General features: G+C 50.0%; 1 protein-coding gene across 7 annotated transcripts in view; it reads left to right on the top strand.

Annotated features, from left to right (window-relative positions):
* MEGF11 (multiple EGF like domains 11) overlaps positions 1-19,965 on the top strand; it is a 274,750-nt gene that overhangs the window by 15,419 nt on the left and 239,366 nt on the right. For 6 of the 7 annotated variants that reach the window (XM_077317627.1, XM_077317626.1, XM_077317622.1 and 3 more), the window contains exon 1: positions 4,191-4,315. The exons of the other annotated variant lie outside the window; for it this stretch is intronic. The gene's annotated coding sequence lies outside the window, so the exon portion shown is untranslated. Of the gene's footprint in view, positions 1-4,190; positions 4,316-19,965 lie in introns of those variants that run through there. 7 annotated transcript variants of the gene reach the window in all.

Below are 19,965 nucleotides of genomic sequence, written 5' to 3'. Positions count from 1 at the left end.
ATGTCCAGCCCATGCCCAGGAAGATGAAGTAAAAGTCCAGCGGCACCTTAACAACTAACGATGTTTCATTCCAACATAAGCTTCAGGCCACTTCATCAGAGGCAATGCAAATAGGGATGCCAGCCTCCAGTCGGGAGACCTTTGATAGGAGGAGATCTGGGGACAAAAATAATGTAGAACCGGCTTGGGACGGGGTGGCGCTGAGAAATGCAGGAAGAAGCGGTAGAGATAGAAATTGAACTGGCTTTCAAATCTAATCAAGTGACCATCCAGTTCACTACTCTTCTGCTTGTGGACAATTTTCTTGGCTCTGTCAGATGGACTCAGAGAAGCCCCCCTCCCTTCAGTGTGGGCTCGGTGCCCCAGGAAAAACCTTTCATTCTTCTGGGTGTTCCCCATTACCATATAAATTGGCTTCCTCCTCCCCCTGCAGACCAAAGGGTAGCTAGCGAGAGGAACGGTCTGGAGAGCCTGCCTGAGCCTTTGAGGCTTATTTGTATGTTTGTTTGTAGCCCCCCTTACTTGCTGAGACCCAGATTGGATTGCAAAGTCATGAAGACTGTGGCATCAAGGAAAGAGGCCCCCAACCTGGATAGGCCAGGCTAGACCGCTCTTGCTAGATCTCAGAAGCAAAATATGGTCAGCTCTGGCTAGTATTTGGTTGGGAGACCCCCAGGGAAGTGGAGGATCATGACATGGAGGCAGGCGATACCAGCCCGACTTCTGTTCGTCTCTTCCCTTGAAACCCCTATGGGGTCACCAGATATCAGCAGTGACACCATGGCGAAATTGTAGTGCAAATCAGATTGTGGCTGCATTGCAAACCCTTGAAAACAACCCCAAATTAGCTTTATTTAATGCTGGGAGCGATTGAGGGCAAAAGAAGAAGGGGACGACAGAGAATGAGGTGGCTGGATGGAGTCACTGAAGCAGTAGGTGCAAACTTAAATGGACTCCAGGGAATGGTAGAGGACAGGAAGGCCTGGAGGATCATTGTCCACGGGGTCACGATGGGTCGGACACGACTTCGCACCTAACAACAACAATAGCTTGTTTTTCTCCCCAGTGATGATGACGTCAGCCATTAAGTCGAATTAGACTCTTGGTGACTCTAGGGCTAAGCTGTCACCCCATGTTTAGATTTTGTACCACTTCTTTCAGTGGTGTAATGTTCTGGCTGGCGCCCATTTTGATTGTTCTTTGTCGGCCTGGTTTCCCTTTTCCACTGACCAATCCTGGTGTAATTGCTTTCTCCACTGAGGTGGATCGTATGATTTGTCCAAAGTAAGCGAGCCAAAGTTTCATGATTTTGCCTTCCAGTGATAAATCACGCTGTAGTATTTCCTTGCTTGGGATGTTTGCTGTCCATGGATCCCACAGGAGCCTTCTCCAACACCAAACAAGTTGATTCTCCTCCTCTCTGATTTCTTCATCGTCCAACTTTCACAGCCATAAGTGGCTCCTGGAAATGTGACGGATTGGACTAATCTACGTTTGGTAATCAGGCTTGCGTCCTTGCTTTTCCGTGTTCGGTTCAAGCTCGTCATTGCTGAGTGACCCAGAGCTATTTGAAGCTTTATTTCTCCTCAATGGGATCCCCCAAATTGCTTACAGCAGCATTCCGCTCTCCTCCGTTGTATCCTCACAACAGCCCTGTGAGGTAGGGAGTCTGTGACTGCCCCAGCAAGCTTCTGTGCAGATTGAAGATTCTATCATGGGTCTCCCAGGTCTTAGTCTGACACTGTAGCCACCACTGATCCTGGCTTTCTTTCTTTTTTAATATTTGAAAACATTAAATATCTGAAAATAATGCAGAGCTGGTACGGTGCAGCGAATAGCATGTTGGACGATAATCTTGAGAGACCCGAGTTCTAATCCCAGATTCTACCATGGGAGCTCGTTGGGGGAACTAGGGCTCACTGCAAACTCTGAGCTTGGCCTGCCTCATAGGGTGGTTGTGAGAAAGTGGAGGAAGGGAGAACGCAAAACAAGACAATATGTATAGCCGCTCCCTCTTTTTTAGATGGCAAGTGGAAATTGTTATGAGCAAGGAAAGGATTCACAGCACAATTTTAAATAGATTTACACTCTTGCAGTGGTGTAACTTTGCCTGGTAAATAGCATTTGAAAGGTAGAAGGGGGTTTCTGTTTTAGATTTATCTAATATTTAATTATTTTTGTCATTTGTTTATTTATTATTTATTGTTTTGGGGATTTTTAGGTGTTGGGTATTGCTTGAATCCAACTGAGTAGTGTTTGTGACACTGGAGAAAACAATGCAAAATATCTTATTCTTTGCCCTCTACTACTTCTGCTATTGCAATTTTATTTTGTTTTTTTGTTTTAAACGGAAGCAAAATGCACAAATTGCAAAACAATTTTGGCCGGGCTCACATTTTTAATATTCTTATCCCAGTAATACAAACAAAGCAATTAAGTCATCCCTTATTTATTCAATAAAGCCATCGCCCAATTTCAATCAATATTCAATGTTCTTCAATCCTTCCCATAATTTAATAAACAGTTGCTTGATTTATTATTAATGGTGTTAGTTAATAAGAAATCTGTAAATTTTTTTACGGGGGTGAAAATAATTAAAAAGGGCCTACAGATGCTGAGTATGGATAATGCAAACCCACTGAAACCCCCTTGAAAAGAGTTAGTGGGAGAACTTCATGTAGAAAATACCAGCAAGGAGCAACAAGTGGGAAGAGACAATTATAGGGTTGCCAGCCTCCAGGTGGGGCCTGGTAATCCCCCAAGTTTGCAGTTCATCTCCAGAATAGAGATCAGTAACCCCTGGAGAAAGTGGGTGATTTCGAAGGGGGATTCGTAGGCAACCCCTATAACTGTACCTACCCAGGGGAGACGGAAATGCGAAAATGGGACCCTGTAGGGCAGGGGTACTCAAACTGCGGCCCTCCAGATGTCCATGGACTACAATTCCCAGAAGCCCCTGCCAGCGATTGCTGGCAGGGGCTTCTGGGAATTGTAGTCCATGGACATCTGGAGGGTCGCAGTTTGACTACCCCTGCTGTAGGGAGTGGCGTAGAAGTCAGGGCGGACTGCAGAGCTGTGCCTTGAAAGAACCAATGCAGGCCCCACGGGTGGCTGTCCGTTCTGTGGGATCCTTCTCAGAAGGTAAACAGCATTGCAAGGAGGCCAGAAGGCTGGTGTTGGTGGATCAGGCCCAAGGAGAAACCCTAGTCTCTTCTCTGGGATCTGCCCTTTGCAGGTGTCTGGGGTGGGGGGAGTGTCTTGATGGTTTGAGCATTAATATTGTGGCAAGCTGCCCTGAGCAGAAAGAGGCAGCACTGAATTATGCTCAGTAGATACTGCCTCTGCACATGGAGGTTCCATGCAGTTATCGAAGGGGACTAGACCCTTGATCTAGACCCCTATCCCAGTCACAGGCTGTCTTTCCATGCTCTTCTGTCAGGCTCTTCTGTGAGGATTTGGGAGATTTATTTACTTCATTTGCAGCCCTCCTTTCTCCCCAGTGGTGACTGCCATTAACATATCATTCTCTTCTCTGCTGTTTTATCCCAGTGACAACCCTGTGAGCTGGATCAGGCTGGGACAATGCGACTGTCCCAAGATCACCCAAAAAGCTTTCAGGGTGCAAGCGGTGATTTGAACTCGAGACTTGCAGATCGTGGTGTAACACTACAGGGTCTCTGTGAGATCTGAGTTCTACAGCCCAATCTGCCATGGAAGGCTGTGGGGATACCTTGGGCCAGTCTATCTCAAAGTGGCTTCCAATCGCCCCTGTGAGGCGGGTGGGGCTGAGAGAGCCCTGAGATTCCTGCTGGGTCAGAACAGCCTTATCAGTGCTGTGACTGACTGGCCCAAGGCCCCCCAGCTGGCTGCACGTGGGAATGGCCGCCCTGCTAGCCATTCCACCAAGCTGGCGCCAAGCGGCAGAGATGTCCCGGCTGCAGTCCAGGTGTGGCTGCTTAAGGAGGGGCTCACAGGTGTGCAGGGAGAGGTGGCGTTTGCAATCAGGTGGGAATTGTTCCAGGTGAGGGAGAGACATGGCTGCTCTGGAAGGCGACCTCTGGGGCGGGCTACCCCGAGGGCCGTCCCGGGCGGAGTGGCGCTCAGTCCATGTGCAGATGCTTGGCGCCTGCCTCCCCCTCCCTCCCTCCCTCCGTGGGGGCGGTCTCTGCGGCAGGCTCCGCCCCGCGCGGCCAGGAGGCGAGGCGAGGGCGCTCGTGCGGCCGCGGCAACTTTCCCAACAGAAGCAAAGAGGCGCCGCGCAGGAGGCTCCCGGTGCCGCCGAGCTCAGCCGCTGCACGCCGCCTCCGGCTTCCAGGTAGGTCCCCGCCGCCGCCGCCGCCGAGCTCCTGAGCGCGTGCAGAGGGCCGGCACAGCTCCGCTTCTCCCAGGCTAGCGCAGCTTCCCCGCCTGGGAGAAGGAAGCGCCGGGCTCGGGGCCAGGCTTGCTCCCAAGGAGACCCTGCGCACCCGGTCCGCGGCACCGCAACTTCCCTGCTCCACATTCTGGCCACGCAGCCCCGGGTGATGGATGGGGCTGCCCTGCCGGCGGGAGGGGCAATGCGGGCCTGGCGAGGGAGGGAGGGAGGGAGGGAGGGAGGGAGGGAGGGAGGGGGTGTCTCTCGACTGGCTGGAGGCGCCCCCCATCCGTTTGCACGGCCCAGCCCCCTTTCCTTTCCGTGGGGGGTCTGCAGCTGGCAGCCCTCTTGGGGTAGGGGGTCTGGGGTGGGCTCGGCTCCTCTTCTGAAGCATCTTCCTCGGCTGCACCAGGGTGCAGAGATTCAGCGCCCCCGTTCCCCTCCCGGTTTGCTTTCCCCTTTTTTCTTGCGCTGCATCCTGAACTTTGGGGGGTGGGGAGAACCAGGGGGGTTCCTGCCAAGCGGGCGAACAGGATTCGAGCCCTTCCCGGGAGGCGCGTAGCTTGCAAGAGTGGCCGGGAGAAGCAAGCGACGTGGTTCCCCTTCCCGGTGCCGCTCGGCTTCCCCGCCCTTGGCTCCGAAGCATTCCCTGCTCAGGATCGCCCCCTCCACCCACCCCCAAGGGCAGCGGGACTCCCCTTAGCCGGGCGAGGGCGAACCAGCCCCGTCCCTCTCATTCCCGTGCGCTCCCATCCGCCCGAGCCTTTGGGGTGCGCTGGGCGCAAGTGCCTTCCTGGCGGAGGGACGGCCCTCCGAGCGCAACTTGGCCAAGAGCATCCTGGCGGTCCGAGGGATCCTGGCGCGCCGGACCTGTCGGCTTCCGCCCGCCGAGTAACGCGTGGCTCAAAAGTCACTTGCGCCCCATAACTAGCATCGTGTCGGGGCGGGGGCGGCTGGCTGCCTCCCGCATGCCCCTCTCCTCCCCCAAGGAGCGCGGAGAAAGTAACTGCTGGCGCATGAGGCTATTCAGGTTGACTTCTAATGAGAAGGGAGTGGGTGCGGGCCGTTTCCCGCGGAGGCATTGCCCGCTGCGCCCACTTTCGCAGATGGACTGCGCCTTCCGAACAGGGTGCCTCGACGCCCCCCCCCCCCCCCCCGGCTAGGCAAAGATGACTTAAGTTTGCAAACAGAGGCCACGTTTGACCTCTGGGCTTTTGTCGCACGTAACAGAAGGCCGACATCGGATAGACAGCGGAATACTGTCTGATAAGTTTAAACGAAGCAGCAGAGCTGGTGGGTAGCTCCGGAGGTTGCAAAAAGAGAAATGTGCTTTCTTGGCTCTCCCTCCGCCCCCCCTCGCCCCCAGCACTTAGTTTTGGGAAACGTTTCAACCACTTAGGGAAAGGCAAGCCCACCTCAGATGGCTTCTCCTCCTTGATTTCTCCCCCCCTCCTCCCATTGTGTTCCATTATGCTCTAAACTACCATTACCGAGCAGCTTCTGCGAGCAAATGTGCTACTCAGCAACATTATGATGCCGTGGAACTCGGCAGCTCCTAATGGAATTCTGAATAGAGCTTTTAAAAACCGGTTGTGCCAAAGGGCCTCCCTCGCAGCCGGCCGGCCCTCGCCAGGGGTGCCTTCGAACCTCTCACCGAAACGTGCAAAACCCTCCCTGGCTCTCTGCTGCTGCAGAAGAAGGCTGCCCAGGCGTCGGCTTTTAAACATAGTCTTTATCCTGATCTTTGGCGGCTTGGGAAAAGGAGTCAAATAAGGAGGGGGGGAGAGGAAGGGGGGGGGAAAGCGCTGCACACTATGTGCTCCTGTCTAATTACCGCTCTGGGCTGCAGCACTGCCTGGTTCTCCGATCCTTCCTGCAGCTCTGCTGGTTCATATAGTTCAGCTGGTTGACATCATAAAAGCAGCCTGAGTCCTCGTTCGGCCAGAGCTTTAAGCAATGAGTTGTGGCCAGCGCCTCCAGCCGACTGCCCTTCTGAATGGTTTGATGCTAGGCAAGGCAGCGGGGGCCAATTTTGGCTTGGACGGCTGCGCCTGTGGATTGGTGCGAAGGGCAGGCAAAGGACAGCGGTCCAGCCAGGCTCCTCTTTTGGACGCATGTCTCTTTTCTCTTCCCCCATGTTGAGGCACTAAATCTCTGGCCTGCTTGCACGTTTAATGGCACTTTGGACACTGTGCTTGCTGGCATCATCACTTGAATTCTATTTCCAGGAGGTGAGCAGGGCCTTAATGGGGGCCACAGTTCTGAGGTGCTTTGCAGGAGCTTGGTCTGCCAGGGTTTTTCAAAGTTTTAAACGTCCTGGCCAACTTTTGCACTGAACTGAGAGTGGGAAAAACATTCTCTCTAGTTTACAGCGAACGTATCCCGCTTTTTAAGGCAGGGCCTGTGGCTCAATGATAGAGCATGTGCTTGACGTGCAGAAGATCACAGGTTCAATCCCTGCTGTCCCTAGCTTAAAAGGACCAGGCAGAAGGAGGTGGGAAAGGCCTCGGCCTCAGGTCCTGCCAGTCTGAGTGGATGGACCCAGGATCTGATTTAGTAGAAGGCTGACTTGTATGTGTTTCCAAGGATTCAGTTCAAGGACCTGCAAGGCACTGGAGTGTCTGGCCAAACCTTGGGCATTTGGAGGTTTAATGCATTAAAAATGATTTGTTAAAATGGGGCATATGAAGCTCCAGTCATATTGAAATGTGGTTAGGCTTTAAGATGCACTGGACTTTTGCTTTATCTTGCTACAGCAGAGTAACCGAACCCTCTGCTACTACCTGTGATTGGGTCGTTGCTATTTCATGCTTAGCTTTGGCTTCCCCATGCTCCATTTCTGGCAGGTTCATTCAGGGGACCTTGAGTGCCATATTGTGTCACTCCAGTTTGTGAATCTGCCCATCACGTTGTGAACTCCCAGCTGGTTTCTCTCCCTGCATCCGAAGAAGTAAGCAGTGACTCAGGAAGGCTCCATTTTTAAATGAATATTGTCAGTCTTTGCCAGGCCTGGAGACTTTTTCCTTTATTTAACTCTTTCTTTCCACCAGCTTGGCATAGTGGTTAGGAGCACTGGCTTCTAATCTGGCGCGCCGGGGTTGATTCCATGCTCTCCCACATGCAGCCAGCTGGAAGATCCATCCATCCACATGCAACCAGCTGGGTGGCCTTGGGCTCGCCACGGCACTGATAAAGCTGTTCTGACCGAGCAGTAATATCAGGGCTCTCTCAGCCTCCCCTCCCTCACAAGGTGTCTGTTGTGGGGAGAGGAAAGGGAAGGCGACTGTAAGCCGCTTTGAGACTCCTTCTGGTAGAGAAAAGTGGCAAGAACTAGATCTTCTTCTTCTTAACCATGGTGTTTTTGAATTCACTCCAATTACAACCTGGTGCTTCAGGCCTCTGTCTGGGTACAAAACTGTAGCCCCCAAATGCCTTTGTTCATCCAGGGGGCAGAGTCTTGGGTTTGAATGGAGGAATGATATAGTGGTAGAAAAATTTGCACACACACAACCTCCCTGGAAAGCCGGAGCTTTCCTGGCAACCAGGACATTCTGCTGCTTAACTGTGAACCTCACTGTTAACTGGTACTTGAGCCTTCCTCGCAGGGGTGTTGTGAGGGGCAAATAGCTTTGCAGTGGCTGGCAGTTCTGCTTTTTGTGTTCTCTTGGTAGGAAGTCCCTTTCGTTGGTGGTCTGGCTGGACGCTCTGCGTGGAAAAAAGGGTTGCAAATGGAGTAAATAAAGTAAACGGTGCGTTATGTTGGTTCAGCAGATTTTTCAAGGGAACGAGCTCCGTGGGAGTGTAGTAGTAAATACAATGTGTGCACTACCAGCATTGATCTGTACTTCCAGCATATTTAAAATATTCTCTCTGCCGGATGCTGCCCCCAATGAGTTTAAAGGGAAGAGTTGGAGGCGAAGGGATTAGCAAAGGCTAGTCATGCAATAAAACAAGGGAAGTTGAATCAGATCAGTTTGTGGCTTTTGAGGAATGAGCAGCGGGCTAGCAGGAGTTGGGGGGAAATCTGAATTCTTGAGCACCACTGTGTTTTGCAGATACCCCTTCCCCCGTATTTCTCCCCGCATGTCAAGGAAGCCCAGCTGGCCTTAAAAAGAAACTTCTTGCACAAAATCCATCTCTTTGCGCTTGCTGCCCCTCCCCCCTGGCTCCTGAGGAGAAACGCAGATTTTGCAACAAGGGGAAACAAGGGTGTTAACTATTGAACAGCTTGGTTTTCTTTTCATAAAAAACCCCAAGTCCATTGGGAATAAGAAGAGCTTGCATTATTTAAATGGCATGAGCATGGATTCTCTGCTCTGGTGGAAGCCAGGCTGGGCAGCCTACCTCTCCTGAAATGGGCTGTTTTTTGATAATGGGAAGTGCCAGTAGCCGAGCTGTAGATCCTGCAAGGCATGATGGTGCAAAAATATCGATCTGTTTGCACTTGGCAAGAGCTGCTGGGTCTTTCTCCTCATTCCCTATCTGCCTCCTTTCTTTTCTTGGGGGTAGGTGGGAGAGTGGGATGGGCTAAATGAAGCAGGGAACTATTTCAGCCCTCCGGCTTCTACCCTCTCCCAGGGAGAGAGCCTGATGAGCTGGGTTAAGCCGTTCGGATTCTCTCTGGCTTTAGAGTTCTCTGTCTCTCATTGACAGAATCATGAAATGCACATCCAGGAGTGTTTGGATATTTGTACAACTCAGATGTGCTCAGCAGAGAGACGGGAGCTTGTGAAGTGGCCTTTCACCGAGCCAGACCTTCCAAGGCAGGATTGTTTACTCAGACTGGCAGTGGCTCTCCAGGGCCTCAGGCAGAGGCCTGATATTGGCTGCTTGATCCCTTTAGCGGGAGATGCTGCTGGGGATTGAACCGGGGACCTTCTGCATGCCAAGCAGAGACAGCTTAGTGTAGTGGTTAAGAGAGGTGACTTCTGATCTGGTGAGCCAGGTTTGAATTCCCACTCCTCCACATGCAGCCAGCTGGGTGACCTTGGGCTTGTCACAGTCCCGTAGAGCTTTTCTCATGGATCAGTTCTGTCAGATCTCTCTCGGCCCCACCTACCTCTTCTTGTCTTCCACTGGGCTATGAACCTTCCCGAAAAGAGGCTGCTTTCTCCGGCTCAGCCTGTCAAAGTCCGTATTGACTCTTCCAACTGGCAAAGGCTCTCCAGGGCCTCAGGCAGAGGTCTTTCCCATCACCTCTTACCTGGTTCTTTCACCTGGAGATGCCGGTGGTTGAACCTTGGTCCTTCTGCATGCGGAGCACATGTTCTACCACCGAGCCAGGGCCTCTTCCTGGTTTCTTGTGGAGGATATGCTCATGTTGTGACAAACCAGGATGTGCCTCTATGTAATGTGTGAATGAGCACACACTAGGGTTTGGCTTGTTAGCTGGTCTTTGATGGGGCAGATGGTTGGATCTTTGCCATGAGGCTCCCATACCCGGTGATCGTTTTTCTTCTCTGCCTTACTGTGGTGGAATAAGAAGAGTTGTTTTTTATACCCCACTTTTCACTACCTGGAGGGTTCTCTTACAATTGCCTTCCCTTCCTCTCTCCACATTAGACTGTAAGGTAGGTGGGGCTGAGAGAGCTCTGAAAGAATGGCTTTGTGAGAACAGCTCTAACAGAACTGACTGGCCCAAGGTTACCCAGCTGGCAGCATGTGGAAGAGGAGCAGGGACTCAAACCTGGTTCTCCAGCTTGCCACTCTTAGCCACACCACCAAGCTGGCTCTCATGGTGGGACCTGGTTACCCACACAGATAGAACGTGACGATTTGTTTACCAGGTGGCTGAGCGTCCTGCCTGGACTCAGTAACTCTCGGCCCTGGCTGACTCACACCACAGTCATGGGGGTATAAAGGAGAGGGCAGGAACTCAGGTTGCATCCACAAGGAGCTGTTACTCTAATCTGGTGTCCAAAGTGCGATGCCTTTCTTTGAAATAGCCGCACAAGGTAACCCCCTTTAAAAACAAATTGGCACATCACCATTTTCTGTAGCATTAACACAGATGCAAGTTGGCCTGAAGCAGCAGAGCAAAGTTTGAATCCCGGGGGCACCTTTGAGACTCACAAAGTTCTATTCAAGGTGTAAGCTTTTGGATGCTTCTTCGGATATCCACATTGGAGAAACTTGCTCGCAAGGAAGAGCAGCCTGAAACTCTGCCAGAAAGCTGGGATTTCACTTTGGCGTTACATGGGTGAAGTTGCACAGATGTATGTGGGTTGAGCGCTCGAAATTTGGGCTTCAGAAATAGACATACGCTGGTGGGTCTGCCGTGATGAGCCTGGCATTTGTCTTGCGTAACGAGGCCTGTGCTTGTGGCATTGCTGTGAATGTGCGGCGTGTAGATGACCGGCCGTTCTGAGGAGCACCTTCTGTGTTCGAAGGGGAGGCGGGTCCCTAAACTCAGTCGTTCAAGGCCTGGGCAATGGTTTCCAATTGCATTAAGAGAACTGTCCACGGCCATTAGGAAGCAAATGGAATAGTTGACGAGGGCTTGTCTCTCGCAGTCCACGTGCTCAGACAAAGGCTCCTGTCAAAATAGAATCTGTTGCATTTCTGCCTCGAAAGCAAGTTTTTAAAAGATCTGTTCGGTACAGCTAGCTTTACCCTCGAGTCAATGCTGCAGTGTAGTTGTGGTAAAAACGTAGCATTAATTAGCCCTTTGATTGCTTTTATCTCAAGTGCAGGAGATGTAAAATATTAGACTTCTAAAACGGGCGGGCAATTAATTGTGAATTATATCCCAGTTCCACTTGAGGAAGAGATAAGGATGATCACAACTTATAATTGCCTCTACGCTTTTGTCCACCAACAAAGTCCCAAATACTTCCCCCCCACCACCTGCTTTCTCTCCTTCACCCGCCTCTCCCAAGGTGAAAGGGCTGTGGCTCAGTGGGAGAGCATCAGCTCAGTACGCAGAAGGTCCCGGTTCAATCCCTGGCCTCTCCATTTAAAAGGGTCTGATAGCTGATGAAAAGACCTCAGCCCGAGATCCTGAAGACTTGCTGCTGAGTCTGAGTTGACAGTGCTGATGTTTATAGAGCAATGCTCCAGACTTTGGGTCACTTTGTTGGGGAAGGACCATGGCTCAGCGGAAGAGCCTCAGCTTTACATGCAGCAGTTCCCCAATTCAATCTTCAGCACCTCTAATAGATGATGTGGAAAACCTCAACCTGAGATCTTGAAAAGCCTCTGCCTGTCTGAGTAGACTTGTGAACATCCTAAGAGCCCTGCTGGATCTGGCCAGTGGTCCATCTAGTCCAGCATCTTGTCTCACACAGTGGCCAACAACAGGGCAGTGAGGCTAAGGCCTTCCCTGATGTTGCCTCCTGGCTCTGGGATTCAGAGTTTTAGTGCCCCTGAATATGAAGGTTCTTGTTAGGGACCATGGCTAGTAGCCATTGGTAAAGTGGTCCTCCGTGGATCTATCTAATCCCCTTTTAAAGCTGTTTATTCCTGTGGCCATCACTGATTTTGATAGACCAGTTGTCCAATTCACTGTAAGTCAACTTCGCATGTGTGTAGATGGGATGTGTACATGCATGCTCATTCGTACCCACAGGCCCCACATTTCAATCTGCACAGGGCTACAACAGCTGTCTCACCCGATGAAAAGCCAGGTACACCAAAATCCGTTTTCAGTTTCTTCCTGTTGTGGCCAAGCTACACAAAGGCCCACTTTTGCTTGTCCATCCCCTTAAATCCCTCTAGTTGCCCTTCTTCCCCAGCACTATGATCTCTTTTCTGAGGTCCGATTTCCATTGTGGGAGGCCAGTCTGGGATAAGTCCAGGCAGATTTTCTTGTCTGCTTCTTCCTCCGCACAGTCGTGATGCAGGAAAAGCTGGACCTGTGAAGTAGGACCCGAAGTGGAGCCCCCACAAGTTTCCTGTGACTCCTGTGACTTCCTGCTTTTGCATTTTTCGGGCTCTGATTCGTTGCTAAAAATGCAAGGACATTGCTTTTTATGATGCAAGAGTGCCACATTTACTACTTCTCGCCTTTATTATGCTTTTTTTGACTCCCATATAGAGTCATCCATGAGAAATCTGGCAGGGAAGGTATTCTAAATCAACTTTGCCCGTACAAAGAACATTATGAACTTTTTTTTTTTATGTCGATGCTCTTTGGAATAATTTTTGCTCGGTGCCTATCCATCACGGCTGACTCTGCGGCGAGAGAGGCAGTTAAAAAAACGCTGGCTTGTAAACTGCTCATTCATTTAACCCGCAGACCGATCTTCTCGATAACATTGTGATTCTGGCTTTGATCACAAGCTGGTTTTTAAGGACGGCACGTCGCCTTTCCCTGGGTTGAAAAATGAAGTACCTTTATTTAATTCCCTCAAAATTATTATAGCTGGGAAGCTCTTGAAAAACTTGATTCACTCTCTGTGCTTTCTTTTCTTTTTCTTTTTCCCCCTGCTGTTTGACGCTGTGGAAAAAGGGAGGGAAGAGCATAAAACCTAATGTGAAGCTGAGGTTCATTAGCTCAGCTCTTGGTAAAATTTAATGCAATGTGAAATTCCACTGTATTGTGAAGGAGGATGAGTCTAGGTAAATCTGTTTAGGCATATATATTCTGCTGCTTAGAATCTGTTTCTCTGTGTGTGGAGCAGAGACAGAATCTGGTAGGAAAGCCCTGATGTAAGGAGTCGATAGCTTTCCCCTTTATATTGAACAGGCCTTTCAGCCGAATAGGCCCTATTGTAGTCCCCCTTTCTCGCTTGGACTCGAGGTGGATGTCCCAGAGGGGGTCAATGCAATTCATGGGATGGGATCTTTAATGAGCGATGCAGTAGGGTTCAGTTTGTAGAAGCCACCTGAAGTCTAAGAAACGGGACTGAAGCTAAGCCTAAAGAGCACTTTTACATGCGCTAAATAATGCACTTTCAATACACTTTCAATGTACTTTAGAACTGCATACGGCAGAATCCAGTTGCAAGTGGTTGCCAATTTGGGTTGGAGCAGCATCAATGACCGCGTGTGGAATTGCCCCTCACGGCAATTATGAAATGATGCAAAATGACACAGTAGGATCCTGCTTGCAGCAAGCCACATGCATCCCTACAGGCCACATTCCCTAACTGCTGGCCCAAGTGACTTTGCAAAGCATTCTGTACAGTGCAGTCCTTATTTGGGGCAGACAATTCCGGTGTGCAGGGCGGGGGTCTTCCTAACCTCCTTGGAAAGGCCATTCCATAAAGTGGGGGCAGCAACTTGCTGCTTGGAAGGGGATTTAACCGGATGTGGCTGAGCTGGTGCTTCCTCTGGCCAAATTAAATACATGATTTAAGAGAGAGAGGAACAGTCTCTTGTTCATGTCTTGGCTGCCGCCGGGGGTGTTGTGGGCAGTCGACAAGCCGTCCCCGGGATCCTGCCAAGATCCCTTCCAGCTTTTCCTTTGGGGGTGTCATCATTGCCTGGTTGTGGTAGGTGTGTGGTGTGTGTGTGTCTGTGAGAAGCACTCCCAAGTCATTCCTGACTTACGGAGAGACTATGAAGAAACGGCCTCCCAAATGTCCGATTTTCAGCAGCCTTGCTCAGGTCTTGCAAACGGAGGGCCGTGGCATCCTTAATTGAATCCATCCTTGACTGAGACCCTGCGAGGTAGGTTAGGCTGAGAGAAGGTGACTAGCCCAAGATGATCCAGTAAGCTTCCATGGCGGTTTTCCCCCCTTCGAATTCTGCTTTTCCCAGGTCTAACATTCTAAGCAGTTCTCCATACAGCCTCTCGTGGTAACTGGGGCTTGTTTCGATGCAAACCAGGAGGGAATGGTGCCTCCCTCCCCCATCCATCACTAAGATTTGACAGCATGAATCGATGATAGTGTCCAAGTACGGAATGGCACATGTTCATGCATGCTTTGGTGGGAAAGAGTGCTCAGATTCTAGGCAGGAAAGTGTTTGCAAAAGAGCTTGACACTCAGGTGGTCCCATGTGGACGGAAGTGGAAAGTTAATCATCCTGTCTCGGGAGTATTCATCTCACCCTTCCACAAAGGAACCAGGCTCTGGGTCGGTAGCTGTCGCCTTTTGCCCTTACAACAGCACTGCAAGGTAGGCCAGTCTGAGAAGGCATCCGTTAGACTGTGTGTGTGTGTGTGTGGGGGGGGGGGGGGGGGAGACTGATTGATGCCCACAGAGCTCATCGCCCAAAATTGAGTTCATTTTTGTTCCTTAGGGCTTTGAAGAGTGCTTGTTTGTGGGTAGTGGGCTTGCAGAGATCTTACAAGCCAGGGAAAGAGGAGCGACATGAAATTTCCAGCAGTTGGGGGTGGAAGGTGGGATCGTTTTGTGGCTCTTCAGCAACACGGAGAAGGCAGATAAATTTTGCAGGATAGTAAAATATTGCAGAATGAATTATGCAAATATATGCTGCTTATGCATATGCCAGAACTTTGAAAAAATGTTTTTATATAGCAGTACCTGCCCGTGTCTTTGCTGTTAGTGGATGACTTTATCTCTTAAACAGGCGGTTATTTATTGCCGATTGCTTTTGTAACTTGAGGATTGTTTTTATTAAGTGGCCTCATAAGCTTGGGAGTAGGCAGGAGCATGTGTTAAATAAATGAACTCAAATTCTCTGTGACTCTCTGCGCGTCTGAACCAAGCAATCAGTCTTAAAAGGTATCCGGACGCAGTCTATCAAAAGATAACAGCGGCTCGATCAATTGGTTTACCATCTAATAAATCAGACGGCTGCGGACAATTCCAGTGAGGTAGCCAGGTTAGTGAACAATGTTGCCTGCCCTGACCTGAACAGCTGACCCTATTTGGATGAGCAACCTCCAAGGAACACCAGAGGTCAACGGGAAGACAGTTGCTTAGCTTACAGGAGGGCAGAGACAGGAAATGGCCAAACACCTTTGGATGTCCCTTTCCTGCCTGCCAGGCAACCCTCAGATCTCCTGGCTATGCAATAGATTCTGTATGATAAAAAGAAATAATAAATCCACTGCAGAGGCAAACTATTTTTTTGAGTGAGCTAGATTCAAGTCCTGTAACCACCAATAGGATTTTGGGGGTCTAAGCTTCCAAGAGTGAAAGCTCCCTTCCTGAGATGCACACTTTGGCTCTTGAAAGCTCCTACCCTGAAAGTCTTGGTGGGTTCTAAGGGGGTCTGGGACTCAAACCCATCCATCCATCCTTCCATCAATCTATCCATGTATCCATCCATCCATCCAGTCCCCCGGAGTCCATTTAAGCTCACACAAGCTTCAGTGACTCCATCCAGCCACCTCGTTCTCTGTTGTCCCCTTCTTCTTTTGCCCCCAATCGCTACCAGCACTAGGCTCTTCTGGTTGAGGCCCATCTCACTTCTCTGGGGCCATGGATCCTGAGCAGATGATGTCTTGGCCACAAGGATGGAGGTGCGCCATCCTAATTTCTGCTGCGATATTCTGTGGGAAATGTCGGCAGAATCACACAGGGGATGTCTTGAGGAATATGCTAAGCTTCTTCTGCTAGAGATTCAGTGCACCTCTTCCACCAAAGAGTTCGTGGGCTTCGAGGCGAGGCGTGAATTCAAAATACTGGCTTACTTCCAATCCTGCTCCAGCGAATGCTGAATTAGAATTGATTTTGTCTGGGAAAGGGAGGGGGGAAGTTGAGCAGGATCGTGTAGAAACTTTCTCGGAAAGCTTTAGTTCATTAAGTTCCTGAGAGCGGAAGGGTCTTGCGGCATACAGCGGAAGCTGCCCTGTCCTGTGCAGAATGAAGGTGTCTCTTGAACTGTAAGGAAGCACCTTTCCCCTCTTTCTCTCTCCACCACGAAGTTAATTCTGCTAAGGAGAGCTTCTGAAATCACGTTTGCCAAACTCCATTTGCTCTGGCTCGGATTGCCCAGCTTAGCCTGATCTTGTCAACAGAATTCAGAAGCTAAGCAAGGTCAGGCCTGGTTTGTCCTTCGATGGGCTGCAGGGTGGCCCAAAGACCGCTGTGCCTTAGATTCAAATCCTCCTTCATGAGGAGCACCGCAGAGATTTCAGTCCTCCCATGTGTGGAGCAACAAAAGGCAATGGCTGGTCACTAAGTAATGGGCCATTTGTGTGCGTGTTTGCATGTGTGCACAGGAATACAATAATGCATTAAAAAAAATCAATTTGCTTAGTCCGAGGACCACTCACTTAGGGCCCGTTGTAATTATCCAGACTGAACCATTGGATCTCTGTTTGCGAGGAAGGTGGGTGTGGGGTTGGCCCTGCAAGCTCCCGCATTTTCTCTGCAGGGTCGCAGAGCACTGGCATTAAATCTCAAACTTTGCTTCTGTTGTAGCCCTTCAGGTTTTTTGTTTATGTGTGTGGCTTTTTTTTTTTATCATGGCCAGCTGCTGAGTGAATGGAAGGTCAGTGTTCTTAAATATTTCCTCTTCCTTGCACCCTGGAGTCATAAAGAATTTCTTCCCAGCTTTTATAGGGTCGGTGGATACAAAAAGAATTTTTTAAAAAAGAGTGAAAGAGTGATCATAGCAATTCGTGTTCAACACATCCAGTGATTTTAACTGGATACGATCCTAGGTGGTTTCACACCCTCCCCATAATCATTGCTCAGGCAGACAAAGGGATCTCCTCCCTGTCCTTTTTCTGTAACTCCTGAGCCTCACAAGAAAAAGGGGAGGGGTTCCATTTTGCTTGACAAGTGAATTATGGGATGCCTGACTAGTTAAAAGTCCTTTACTGATTGTCAGAGTGTTATGTTCCTGCCTTTCTTCCCATTGGGACCCAAAGGTGGTGAACACCATTTGGTTCTCCTGTTTTATTCTGTGAGGGTGGGAATGGTCCAGGGTCGCCCAGTGAGCTTCCATGGTGGATCAGGGATTCGAACCTGGGTCTCTCAGATCTAGCAGCACTGTGCCCCACTGGCAATGGACACAGGCTTCTGTGCTTGTGTGTTATCACACAGCAATAACAGGCCTTCCCCATAGCAGATTTCTCCACCCTCTTGCTGTTCCCAATCTCCTGGCAACAGCTCCCCACACACCAGGACTTTCCCAGCTTTAAAGAAAACCAGCTACCTCAAACCAGCCATTGAGCATCACTGTAACAACTTGTGATTCAGGTTCTTTGAATTTCCAGCTTTCACATTTAAAAGGGTGTTTCTAGCCCATTTTGTTTCAGAGGAGTGTCTTTCCCCTTATATGTCTACAACAAAAAGGGTTAGAGATTTAGTTTAGTTTTCCATTTAACAATCTACCTCTCCCTTATGGATGTACTTTTAACCAAAGGTGGGCATTCAAAGAATGTAACAGACACATTGTGTACAAATGTTATATAACAGAATTCAGTCGCTGATTAAAAAAAAAAACTCAACCCCCACACCGACACAGTGGCTGGTAAGGGTTGGGCAGGGGGGGGGATGGTTGCAGTGGAGAACAGCAAAATGGCTGCCTTGGGACTGGGAAAATCCAGACCTTTTCACCTGCCTGGTAGCCAATCCAGGCTTTGCTACGGTCTTTCTCAGAACTTTGCAGCCAAGAAGCTGACAGGCAGTAGATTCAGGACCAGCCAAAAGGAAATACTATTTTTATGCAATGAGTGGCGGGAATGTGGAATTCGCTGCCAGAAAATGTCGTGAAGTCCACAGGCATAAACGGTTTGAAAGGGGATTGGACAGGTTCAGGAAGGAGATGTCTATCACTAGCCATGGACCATGGTGACTGAAGGGAGCCTCCACAATCAGAGGCAGTACACCTCTGTATCCCTGTGCCAAGGAGACTGCTGGCCTGATCCAGCAAGGCACTTCCAATAACTTTACACCTTCCTAAATAAATTGGCTGAAGCAGTCGGTGCAAACTTAAATGGACTCTGGGGAATGGTAGAGGACAGGAAGGCCTGGAGGATCGTTGTCCATGGGGTCGCGATGGGTCGGACACGACTTCCCACCTAACAACAACAAATAAATTGGGGGGGGGGGTCATTTGCTTCTCACTGTTGGGGTCCCTGAAGAAAGTTTGCTTGGGATGCGAGGTCTGCTCACTCCCTCTCGGGCCTTCTGTGTTGCCCCAAAATTGACGGGCAAGAAATCAAAGCTACCTAACTGCCACTCACGAATCCATTTTTTAACGGCGCCAATTAGGGCTAGTTTATTAGCGGCCAGCTTGAAAAAGCATCAGGGAGACTAATTTGCCATAGGAGGCCTTTCGTGGGCTTTGAAATCTCTGCATGGTACCCAGGATCCAAATGAGATCACCAGAGGAATGAACCTGCTATTTAAAAGCTAATTTGTACACAGGAAGTTTTAGGCCTGAGTATTCCTAGTGATGAAAAATGCATTATTTGGTCTCGTTAAGAAAACTCTCTTTTCCTTACAAAAAAAAATTAATGAAGTCCTGCAAAGATGGAGCTGTGCACTTTGAAAGATGAGCAGTGGGTTCTACAGAGTCCGGGGGTTCACCTACTGCCCCCCCTGCAATGGCCAGATAGGAATCTCTCCTCTTTGGAAGAGAAGCATGTTGGCATTTTCCAAGATTCCACTGGCCTGTCATTGGAATCGGATGCTGCAGTTTAGGGTGTAAATGTCCACAAAGGGTGTGCAGTGTTTGATAGCGGAAATCCAGACACTGCTGAAATAATCCACTGCCTCTTCTGCTATGGATGTGTCAGTCTATTCCCCCCTCCTTAGTTGGGCTCTGATAGTGAAATCAGACCTGACATGTTGCAAGGGAGAAGCTGTGGAAGCTCTGTGCCCAGTTTGGTGACTGATGCTGTATCTCTGTGGTCTGATTGGTGTGTGTGTGTGTGTGTGTGGGGGGGGCAAACGGGGGCTTGAAGGCATGGATGGTTTTCAAGGCAAGCAGCATTTGAGGTTATTTGCTGCCGACTGCGTTGGTGGTCTCCTACCCAAATGCTCATGAAGGCCAATAGTGTTCAGCTTCCAAGATGTAACCCTGCTTTACTTTCAAGACCTGGGCTAGCCTGGACTATCCACCTCCTTGCACCTGATGTGGGTTCTTTCCTGCCCCTGGAAAACGCAGAGTGTGCAGTTGAAATCACGTCATTCAAGGACATGAGGGTTTGTTCGTTTTGCTTCTCATTTTGCTTCTCCCAGCCAGGCCTGGTTGCAAAGGGGTGTGCTGAATGTTGGAGGCCACTCAAACCCTCTGTAGAAATATTCTTTAACCCCATACACCTAACTTTGACCTTTCGGAAGATCTAAAACTTGGGAATGAGGGACTTGGGAATGCTGAGCTTGGAGAAGAGGAGGCTGAGAAGGGACATGATGGTTCTCTTGAAGTATCTGGAAGACACTTGCTTAGAGGAGGGCAGGGACAGGTTCTTGCTGGCAGCAGAGGACCCGCAGTAATGGCTTTAAACTACATGTAGAAGAGTACTGGCTAGATATCAGGGGGAAAATGTTCACAGTCCAAGTAGTTCAGCAGTGGAAGGGGCTGCCTGAGGAGGTGGGGAGCTTCCCCTCACTGGCCGCCTTCAAGCAGCGGCTGGAAAGATCCTTCTCCTGGATGCTGGAGGCTGATCCTGCACTGAGCAGGGGGTGGGACTAGATGGCCTGCATGGCTCCTTCCCACTCTAGGATTCTGTGAGTCTAGTTCAGCAGTGGAAGGGGCTGCCCAAGGAGATGGGGAGCTCCCCCTCACGGGCGGTCTTCAAG

Source organism: Paroedura picta, chromosome 18 (assembly GCF_049243985.1).
Source record: "Paroedura picta isolate Pp20150507F chromosome 18, Ppicta_v3.0, whole genome shotgun sequence".
Classification (NCBI taxonomy): Eukaryota; Metazoa; Chordata; class Lepidosauria; order Squamata; family Gekkonidae; genus Paroedura; species Paroedura picta.
This window is presented reverse-complemented; position numbering and strand designations above follow the sequence as displayed.